The 11,824-nt window shown below is 39.1% G+C and overlaps 1 protein-coding gene across 2 annotated transcripts in view; it reads right to left on the reverse strand.

Annotated features, from left to right (window-relative positions):
* The window catches only part of ZNF536 (zinc finger protein 536), a 344,968-nt gene extending 333,239 nt beyond the window's left edge, over positions 1-11,729 (reverse strand). For both annotated transcript variants that reach the window (XM_026856597.1, XM_026856595.1), the window contains exon 1: positions 11,286-11,729. The gene's annotated coding sequence lies outside the window, so the exon portion shown is untranslated. The remainder of the gene's footprint in view (positions 1-11,285) is intronic.
* Between the last annotated feature and the right edge of the window lie 95 nt (positions 11,730-11,824).

Here is an 11,824-nt window from a genome sequence, read left to right on the forward strand (position 1 = left end):
TTCTCAAAGGTAAGCATATTTATTCCTTCTATAGGTAACTTCATGTCATGCAGTTATAACAGACATTCAAGCATCCTATAAAATACTGAAGGATTATTCAGTAATCATTATTTACATTCTCCCTGTGCACTTGGCAAACTCTTCACACACCTGCTTTCAGAAGGATGGGGTGCTTGTGCCCAGGCAATGGGTGTTTCAGTATGGACTTCAATCGGAGAGAAGTGAACCCTAATAGAATAATAGGTACCTGGGTTACCTAATCGAAGGGTTTAAGTGTTGGCAATATTGTTGATAATAAACTAATAACTTAGAAGAGCCTTCTTCACCTAGATGTCCAGAAATGATTGGACTAAATAAGGGCTGAAGATTGTTTAGAATTAATGTTGTTCACATTTAAATACAAATTATCTTAGTAGGGTTTTGCATATTGATCGTGCACTGCTGTTAAGTCCTCTCATTTCTATAGAAATAAATGGTCCCTACTCAACATATAAAAGCTGTCCTAGTACTAAATAATGATCTCAACAGGGGGCAGATCCTAAATGGAAGTAACTGGAGGGGACTAAAGTCTACAGGCTGCAAGGAGGCAGCCGATAAACACCTAGGACCCAGAACAAGGTACAAGTGGCTTCCAAGCCTTGCAGAACGCTCAGTTTAACAAGGTTAACTTCCATTTTACACAGATGATGCTTCTGAACATATCTGTACAAAAATCACACCCTAACAGAGGATGGAAACAGTTCAAGAGGCTCCTGCTTTATTTTTTAACCAATTTCCTATTTCAGCTAAGAGCAGATTATGAAAGGAGGAAAAGTTGTCTTCAAATCCAGCTTGAAAAGGCATGTGCAATACTCCTCCTTGCTTTATCTGCCAACCCTGCTTCTCCTGACATGTTTCCCTAGCACTGTGGCAACCCACAGAGAGACCCTGAGAAAATTTTTTTGTCGTCAGACTCCTGCTCTGGTACATATACATGTAGCTGGAAGCATGCTGAAAGCCAGTGCTTCTCCTTTCACTTATCTTCGGTTTGCTCTGTTTTGTTCAGCTCCACCACCAGCATCAGAGAGAAAGGCGGCGAGATTATTAGCACATTTAAAAAATAAAAAAGTAACGAGGTATTCAAGAATATTTTCATTAACAAATCAGAAACTATAAAATGGTACCGTGATTTTTTTAATATAATAAAACATTTGTTCCACAATAAATATCATTAAACCAATAATAAAAGTGCAATTAGTAAAAGATATATGATGTGTCATAACAACAAGCAACAATAAAAACTGACACTTATTTGTAGATTTGTATTGTAAAGGAGCAACATAAAGAAAAAAGAGGGTCTTTCACTCTGATAGGTAGTATTTTATTTGACTCAAATATATGAAACACATCTTCAAAAGCCCAATCTCCCAACAGAAAATCTCAACAAAGCCAAACAGTCCCTGTCTGATTAAAAACATCAATATCTTGTGAAGAAAAGTACATGAACAAATGTCATGCAGTTAAAGAATATGGACTCGCCAGACTTTTTACAGAGGTATCAAATCTACTTTAGATGTTCATACAAACTACAGAGCAGAGCAATGAAAACCGTGTTCCGTTACAGATTATACATGTGTAAACTGTTTTCAAATACAGCTGTTTTTATTAAAAATGTAAATCATAAATCGCAATACCTTTCCAATGTCACAGAAAAAGTCTGCATGATCATTTGTTTCTTTCCACAGCAGAAGTTATCCCAGGAAATTAAAGTTATGTCTAACTTAATGGTGGATGCAAATTCACTGCGAAAGTTGTATTTGGTAAGTAAAAGGTTAATAGAGCGAAGTCAATGAGTTTTAGTATCGTGATGCGTGAAGCAGCCAGTCAAAAGTTGGTGTTTGAAAGAGGCTGGGATATCATATTTATAAAGCAGTATTTTTTTTTCTTTGCTTGTGTGATGATGACTTCAACTAGAAGGAAGCTAAATTTGACTCAGCCAGCTCACACCTGAAAACAAGATACTGAATCATTGACAGCTACAGACCAAGTCATTACAGCATTCATTAAGGTCTTCGGTTAGTCAACTCAGTGGTGAACGTTGATCATAAAAACACTGAAAAATACTTGCAAGCTCGGGTCCTGTGAAATTCACGGTTCTGTATGAGAAAGGGTTTTACTTTTCAGAGGACACCCAAGGGCCCCCTTTTCTCATTTATACGACAGGTTCATGGTGGCAACTGAGGGACGCTGAACGAAGGCAGAAAGTCAGGCGGCATGAGAAACCGAGAGGGAGGGAAGCTCTGCGTGTTTGTCTAATACCTCTCTGTTGTTAGTGGCAGAAACCTCCTCAGACTGCCCGAGTCCATATATTCATAAAGCAGCCATCAATAGCCACAAATTTAGGCCATCCCCAGAATAGCCCTTTGCTACTTATACTGTAAAACAAAATAAAATAAAATCCAAACTCACTCATCCCAAATACCTTTTTTAAAAAGAATTTAAGAGTTTCATGCAAAGTGTAACCATCGGCCGATATTCTACTCCTAGGATTTCACTATGGTTAACCTATCAAGTATCTGATTTTATACATTCTTCATGTGTAATATTTCTATGGGTGCCAAGGGCAGTAAAGGTATATAAGGGTTGTAGGGGTATCCCCAAATCCACCTCAGCTGTAGGAAGAAATCTCACAGCACTGCTGTGATCAGAAATCAGCTCAGACCAGTTCTAAATGGTTAAGACTTTTTAACCCAGCTACAACAGGTATTTACACACAGCTTAAGGTTGTGACCTCAAACCTTTGAGAGTCAACTACAAGGTGCTCATGATGTCCTTGGACTTTGAACCAGCTGCTAAAAGATATTCAGGCTAGCATTTTTTTGTACTATATGACAGAGAGTAGTGATAGCATCTTGTCTATACCTTGCAAATATATATAAAAAAATACCATATAATTTTTAAGATCAAATTACAAAACCATTGATGCAGTTTAGGTCTTGTGAAAATCAAAGTTGCACAAAAATTGAAGACCAATAAAAATGTTTCCATGATTCTTTTTTTAATCCCATTGAAAACAATTTTTCGTTGTAAACATTTTTGCTAGCCAAGCACTGCAGCATTGTGCAACTGCATGACAGCCAAAGAGAAACTGATGAAAAGCTGACTAGATTGATTTCATTTTTCCAACCGGAGTGAAATACGTAAAAGGAAATAACAAAATGGTGATGTTATTTTTATATATAAAAAATGTTCACATTTAATAAACTCACATGGAAACTGCACAGCCAATGGTAACCACTTCTAAAATATATGTACAGATCCCTTCAGTTCTGCACAGAAACGAAGGCAACAGTGGGCTTCTGCAGCATCTTTCCCCTTCCTCGGGGACCACAGAAGCACTCTCTCTGTTGGAAGAGTCAGATCTGAGCCTGCCCAACTCCATATCACCCATTCCCTCTCCCCACTGTGACCTCCTGGGTTTCTGTGTAGAAGTCTGGCAGGGGGTTACTACTGGAACTCAGAGCTATATTTATTCCCTTGGCTCCCATCCATCACTGCTGCAGAGCGGCCAGAAGGGGAACCAACCAATACAGCATGGGATCTGCCAGAGTTGTGCTGCCAGAGAAGTTAAGAATGAAAGACAGAGGAGACAGAAGCTATCAAAATGAGTATTTATATTTCTAAGGAACGAAGGGTATCCTCCCTTTGCGGATCCCCCTTCTACACATTAAGACATTTTGTCTCTCCATTTTAAGAAATCCTGACAGAGAAACCTGCCAGTTCCATAGGTCATTTACATCTCGAGTTTCATCATGAGAGAAGGAGCACTAACAGCACAGTATCCCTTGCATCTCCGAGGCATTTGTTGCCATTTACGCAGAATTTCTCTCCCCCTCATAGTGCTACCAGAGAGAGTGCCATCCACAAGCTCTGCACCGTGCGCAGGTCCAAGGCACTTGCGGTAGAAGAGTCTAACCCTGCACCCGTTGCACCTCCTACAGCTAGACACTCAATGCTCAGCAGGATGTAGGAATCAGTTAATCAGTTCTACTCAAACAATCCACTGAATAAAATAATGGCAACAAAACTCCATTTTGAAATGAAAATTCTTTGGATTATCAAGATGCATCCCATCACCAACTGACTTTTATAATCACTGGATTGTGAACTTTACGAGAAAGGTAGAGAGCTGAGTAAGAAACAGGTTTTCCCATATCACAAATACTTTGACGATTTCAGAATTTCCTCTTGTTCCCTACTGGGACTAACCTGGTACCTTTTGCCGATTTTCAAAAGGAAGAGCCAGGAAGACAACATGAAGAACACGAATACTCTCATCACATCGTTCTCAGGAGCACAGGGTGCAGGACTCTGCCACAGAATCAAGTTGAACTCAGTCTCTCACATAACATTTGAGTGCCCAAGCCAAGAGTCAATCCTCTTCTGACCCACTGAATAATTAAATGATTATTTAAATTGGAATAGCCTGAAGCAGGAACTTAAAAAGACTCACCCTGGAAGAGCCACAGTGTGGTTATTACAGCACTCACCTGGGATGTGAGAAACTTGATTTGAAGAAGCTGATTCAAATCAGATATGAGAGGAAGGATCTGAATCTAGCTTTCCTCCAGCGACCCAGGTGCATTTCATAATCACCAGTCCATAATGAAGTGCAGAGATGCAACTCTTTCATTTTGAGCAGAAATTCAATTGTGGACCTGAGAAATCCTTCAAAGATGCAGCATGTTGATGCAAACTAATGAATGGGCACTTTTCAACTGCAATAAGAAAACTGCAGCTAGTTCTTGCCAGAAAGTGTATTTCTATATTTGGAACGCACCTACCATGCCAAAGGCACTACCAAAACAAGCAATAGATTGAAATTCTAATCCAAAAGTGGTTGCGGATTTCCTATTGATCATTTACCTGATAGCATGTCCATTTATCGTATACACGTGCGTATAGCTTTGTGTATTCCGGTAAAAGAAAGATGCTTGAATATTTGTTATTTAAAACAATCACGAATGTTTTAAAATATCTGAGCTATTTTAGAAGAAATTTTATGGTAAAATCCAAAGAAGGGAGTAGTTAGAACAGGAGAGTTTTGTTAGCTGGTATTATGGCACTAATAAAGACGCTGAGTTATCTTCTACTAGTTATTTTATTAGCCCTAAGAGGAATTACACTCCTATGGCAAAATCTCAATGAATCAATGAAGAACAGATAACTTAAAAAGGTAATAGTCTTTTTATTATACATTTCAGTTTTGGGTAGCCTATAACCTTTGCATTTTTTAAACTCAAAAGGCTAGATTTCTTTTTGTACTTGAAATAATGAAATAAGAAAAAGTTTGATCAGGTTCCCTTTTTGAGAACATCAGGCTTTGTGCTGAGTTTACAAACAGTGGAGTTACACAGTGTATTTGTAGTGAAACTAGAAATCACGTGACACTCACCTGGTATGGAAGAGAAGTTTTACCTACTGAGTCAGTCCTACTGCAACTGAAATAAGATGAGCATATTTGGATCCTAGAAATCACATTGAAATCAACCAAAATTTTGCCAACCTTTATGCACTTTCCTCTGAGAAGAGAGACCCATCATTTTCCTCAAAAATGCAGGATATATTCCAACAAAACAAAGGTTCAATGACAAGCTACTTGTAGTAGCAGTTTCAAAACTAGTGCTGTTTTCCAACATCAAGACAACTCTCGACATTCAAAAAACTTAGAAGTCATCCCATGGACTGAAACCCGTAAAAACATTCACTCAAACCCTTAAGAAATGAGAAGGGGGAAAAAAATAAATAAATAAAAAAAAACAACAAACAAACCACCAAACAAAGAGACCTTGTCTACATGTGGGTTTGTTTTTTTTTTTTTTAGAACTGCTCCAGCACTGATACAGTTGAACCAGGGCAAGCACCTATCAAAAATCCTTGGCCACTAGAGTAGAAGGCAGTTTCTGCTTCTTCTGTCAATTATAAGCTAACACCAGAGAAGACAAGGTTTCTTCCTAATTTACTTGATCGACACTTCACTGTCACATCACTCCCTCGAGTAAAACTGGTATCAAAACTAGTGTTGCCCTGCCCTATGTTTTAATATTTCTGTGGACCCCTGAAGAAAAAACACATATAGATCTAGCGTGTCAATGTTAACAAACATGCAAGAAAATAAAATGTAACCCATCCATAGGGAGCTATCAGAAGAAATGTAAGAAGTTAACATCAAGCCCACCACGTTAGCCTTTGTTAATAGAAACCTGACTTTACACCTCCTTGCTTTCTTCACCCCAGCTCTCACATGCTCTTTCTCAAGAAACAAACCTAGGCTTCCCTTGAACTCATTTATCCTTTCCTTGCTGGTAATTTATTCCATATGTTTATTATCCTTTGCATGAAGTAATTCTGCCTGAGTTTCCTATTTACCCATGCTTTTCTAAATTTTAGATTAAAGGGACCTATCTATATCTGTATCTACCACTGATATTCCAATGACAAAATTGACGGTAACAATGTCTGCACAAATCTATGGAGACCAACTTATGAGAGTGAAATAAAACAACATCAATACAATATGCTATCATTTAGAAAAATAAACGTAAGACCAGCCTGGCAACCTAGCACAGTGCTATCACGTGAGTTACCAGGGCTAATTCCCAGATCAGCAGGGGCCAGGACTACGGAGGAAGCAATACACATAGCCCTGTTGTGACCAAATAGACTGTGGCACTTGATAGCAACCCCTTTGTAGCATTGATGAGCTCAACAGGGCTCCCATCCTCCTCACAAAGAACCACAGTGACTGCGGCAGAATGTCCCAGAGGCATAAAAAAAGGAGGAAAAGTTTGTAACAGCGCTTATCGCAGTTAAAAAAACTAACATAAAAGAAACTATAACAAAATTCACGTTAAGACTGAAACAAGCTTATTATGAAAGGAGGGATCGGGACTGCCATTTATCCCTTTGCACCATGATATCCTGACTCCTTTGGGACTGACGGCAAGGAGGGCTCTCCAGGACATCCCTGGCTGCCCCGAGGCAGAGCGGGGGCCATGGGCAGCCCCCCCTGCAGCCAACCTCCCTTTGGAGGCCAGGGGGGTGAAAGTCAGTTCATACTCTCCTTTTTCTCCCCATCTCTTGATTCCTGTTCACAAAACCAGGGCAGGCCCCAATTTTCCCAAGTAACCTTTCCCTGGCAGTGTGGGTCGCCCACGTGGGATAACCCCTGCCTGATCTTCACCGACTGCCACGCCGCCGGCAAGCACTCGCTCCCTCTGGAAGCCCAAGATGCCTACAGCTGGACAGTTTAACACTAATGCATCAAAAATGAGCAGCTGGTCTTAAGAAGCTAGTTCTGTTGCTTGTCCCACACTATGGGAGTGCTATCAAAGCCATCATCATTATTTACAGACACTGCTACCTGCAGAACTCTCTGTTAATGTCCTACCATCACAGGCAGAGCTGCATTTTTCATAATGTGGCAAATACTTGCGAGGAATCACCTACTTTTGCTTTTGGTTATACGAGTCTCGAATGCTGCAATGCACATGGAGAAAAGATTGGATACTGAGGCTGCTGTGGCTATTTTAGTTCTGTTTTCTTCATCTGTGTTTAAAAGACAGTCAGATTATAACAAAATTGTTTGTCTTTAATATAGTTCAACTTGACCTGATGAACCCATTTCTTTAGAAAACAATCTCTCATGGAGTATTTAGATTAAGACCTCTAAAAAACAGACTTCAAAATACTTTCAAGGCCCCGTCTTACAATTTTTAAAAACACAGACATCTAGGCTAATTATAATTACTCGTCTATAATTCTTTTGCTTTTCTGATGCATCTGGTTATCTAGTGAGATGCACCTGAAAATTAGAGCAAATTTAAACATAAGGGAAGGGTGCCAAATTCAGAATACTGGAAGAATCTTCCCTCTGAGAGCATGTTCAGTCACAGCATTGGTGCAGTTGGGCAGAGGCAACCCAAATTCCCTCTTGCTACCCTATTCCTGTGCTTCTTTCGTGATCTGGTCTCTGCTACCTCTGAAAAGATGCTTCAAATCTCTCAATCAGTACTTGGCTTCGTTGCTTAACCTGCCAATAGGAGTGAAAATGTCAGAGCAGTTATTGTGAACCACTCAGATTTAGACAGACACTACTCAGTTATTTCATGTTAAGCAACAAACATCCATCAGATCATTACAATTTTCACATGTCTCTATCCAAGGTCAGATTCTGATCAGTGACTTGGTCATAAAAAGTTCATACTCCATATTCAGCCACACAACTAGAAGCTAGAACCACATGTCTGTACAATAACCCTACGATCATTCAATTAAGCATCTCAGAATTATTTAACTTTTGCATATTTACTTTCGTTAGCTCATCCTTCTTTCCTCTTCTGCGAACATCTGTGCCCAGAGTGTCTTCACTAGAGAAATTTGGATTTCCACCTACAGTTGCCAGAAATAAGTTTATTCATGTTTCTATAAGAGAAGGAATATGTATTCTATTTTTTCATCTATGTTCTCCTTCCCTGAATCCAAATTACTTGCACCTCTGAAACAGACACACAAAATGCCTCAGAAAAGATGGGTTAAAGAATAAGGCAAAAAATGCAAGGTGAATGAGAGGATAGAAAAATGGCTTTTCAAGATCGTACTGCTTTTAGCATTTTGAAGATTCAATATACATCTATTCAGGTATCTGAGAGAAATTCAGAGATTAAAATTTAAATTTACTTACAAATCCTATTAAAACACACTAAATCAGAAGATACTGGAAAGCTTTAATTGTCCTCATTCAAACCAGAAAAATAAATCTATTTATGGCTTTCTTTTCAATTTTTTATAAAGTTCACATAAATCCATGTGCTTTTTTTAATGCTTTTTTTTTTTTTTTCCTTCCAGTCAAGGCACTCTAAAAACACCTGTGCAATTCTAAGTCAACTTTAAGCAAAAATCAACATTTGGAAAAATTACTTCTACTGATTTTCCTACACTTGACGAAACTTGTGCTTCCCAGGGAATAAGCACAGCCCATTTTAATGGGCTAGTGGATTTTCTAAGTCTGTTCTAATGCAAATCTCTTTGGTCACCTAAGGCTCCCATGGTGGGTAAACAACCTAATGTGTCAGCTTTCTGTACTGAAGATCACAATTTCTGATCTCAGCACTGTCTTCATTGCTGCAAGCAAAACAGTGGTACTGATGTTGCAACTTCCAGACTACTCTCTTCTGATAATGAATGGGTTGGGTTATTGGCCTCTAGCATGGACAAAAATATGACAATCAGCCTCTTCATTATATAAAAGTCTACAGTGAAGACAGTGCCAGACAACTTGCTGAGTATTAGAGCTCAAATATGTTCAGAAGTCAAAAAGCCCGTAGAACAATTCCTTTTTCTTCTTTACAATTGATAAGTCATAGTCAATTTACTAAAAGTGTTTTAATACAGTATTTCCATCATAGCAACTTGTATCTTCAGGAGCTCATTTGCAAAACACAGCTTTAGCATGCAAATATTTTAGATACATTCCCTGCAAACGTAATCGAGAGACTAACCTTTCTTACATCTGCAGTTCTTAATTGTCATCATTTGAACAGCAAATGAAAACAAAGTTTAAGTCACTGGCACTTTAAAAAAAAAAAAAATCATATTAAATCTCATTTACCTGCAGTGATAGAAATTCAGTCACAGAGCAGATATGAGAAAGTGCACCCAATCGCAGGGTTTAGCAACTGTACCAAGACTCTCTTCTAGTGCACGTTCTGAAACAGCAATCGATCCTCTAAGCACTTGTTACCAAACTGGGGACATTTTCTTTCTACAAAATTTAGAAAACTTTAAGCAACTCATTTATGATTCTCTTCGTCAGAAGATTAACAGCACATCCACTGGAAGATGAATTAAAAATAAAATTTCTAAAAAAGGCTATCAGAAAGGGGAAGATAGACTAGGACAAACATCTCAAGCTATTTAATATTTTTATAATGACTAGAGATCAGAGAGCCCTCTTTAGCTGTCTAACTTAAAAAATAACAACAACAACAACAACAACAACAACAACAAAAACCAAACAAGCCCCCCCCCCAAAATGCATCAGCTGTTGACTGAACACAGGGCCTGATTTTCAAAGCTGCTGAGCACCCACAACTCCATCTGAAGTCAGGGGAAGAGATGAGTGCTCAGCAGCTCTGCAGATCAGGCCCAAACTGTACAGGGGTCTACCAGCAGCCTAGCAGAAGTGGTATTTAGGGAAGGGGTTTTGTTGCAGAAATGAGAAGGTTCAAAGTAATCTGTCAAAGAAGTGCTGCTACATTCATGAATCGTAAAGCTAGCTAGCTCTCATCTATGGGAAAAAGTTAATTCATAGGGCTCATAGGGCTTGCATTTGTCAAGGAGCAGGACGTCAATGCTATCATTATCAGGCAAATCAGCCAGGCGTTTAATGGTAGAATCAGGAGACATTTGCTCTCCACTATCAGAATGACATCATAACTAAAGCAGCCTTCAGCGAGGGGGGAGAGCCGGGGCAAGGCTTGGGCTGCACGCAGACTTTGCACTTCTGCTCGGCTCGCCCCACTGATCGCTGCTCCCCTTCCCCAGGAGGCGACGCCTGCAGCTGCCTTCGCTCCACAACTTTGTCCTCGCAGCATCTGAAACACCAGCATCTGATTTTACAAAATACTTCTAAACCTGCCCGATCCAAAACTGCGATGTTGTAAACCAGCCACTCGGTTAGGAGGGGATGGGTTTTACACACAACCTACAAATTCACACTAAAAATTTCTGGTATTTTAATTACTTCAGTCATCTTCATCCTCCGTCAAGTGGGGGGGGAACACACATTAAAAAACCAGTCGCCTCGATGATTTAAGAAGTAACAGCTTAGTTAACTAAGTTGATTTTTAAGCGCACACAAACACATGCACACACCATCTCTGAATATTCTGAAGTATTTAGTGATGAACTATTCGATAATCAGCAACATAACAGCAATACACATTTCCCTTCCACAGTAGCTGTAATTATAGAATTCAAACAGCACGAATTACAAACTGTTAATCTATTTTCTTTAAAAATACCGCTACAGGTACACCGGCACGGTACAAAAGCCTCACCTTGTATAAGAACTGTGAGGGAAAAAGTTATGAAAGCAGACAGAAAACCTAAAATCCCTGAGGCTACAAAAAAATCCCGCTATTGAGAAATAACCCAAGAGACCACATAGGGAATGTACAGCTTTCAGAAGCACTTCTCATCTTATTTGCACTTAACCTATTGATGTACTTATGCAGGTCACTTACTTTTCGGATATGTTTGAACCCTTTATAATCATGCAGATCGCCGCGGTTTTCACTTGGGCTTTTGGTTTTTTGGTTTTGTTTGGTTTTTTGCAAACAAGTTTCATTTAAAAAAGATCCAATTATGTAAATCTGCTCCCGGATAGGTAGTGAATATTCAGTATGACGGTGATACTGTAATAGTTCAATGCAACGCACTGTACTGGACAGATTTATGAGGCAACGTCACTACTACGCTCTGGTCCTCGCTGAAGCATCTTGAAGTTAATTAAAGCTGCAATGTCCACTTTTCCAGCCACCCTCCTCATTCAGGTTTACTATTTCAACATCAAACCAGCAAGGGGGCCTCCCCCCTCTCTCCGTACATTTAAGCAGCCTTCCACAGTCAATGAACAATGAACAAAGATTTGAGTGATAGGAAGGGGGGGAGAGAAAAAAAATCTCCGCAGGAATAATCAAATCCGGTTTAAACAAGTAAAAATATAGTTTCTAATATTAAACTAGAAAAAAAAAAAAAAAGAAAAAAAAAAAAAAAAAAAAAA

Source organism: Athene cunicularia (assembly GCF_003259725.1).
Source record: "Athene cunicularia isolate RWA chromosome 11 unlocalized genomic scaffold, athCun1 chr11_part1, whole genome shotgun sequence".
Lineage (NCBI taxonomy): Eukaryota > Metazoa > Chordata > Aves > Strigiformes > Strigidae > Athene > Athene cunicularia.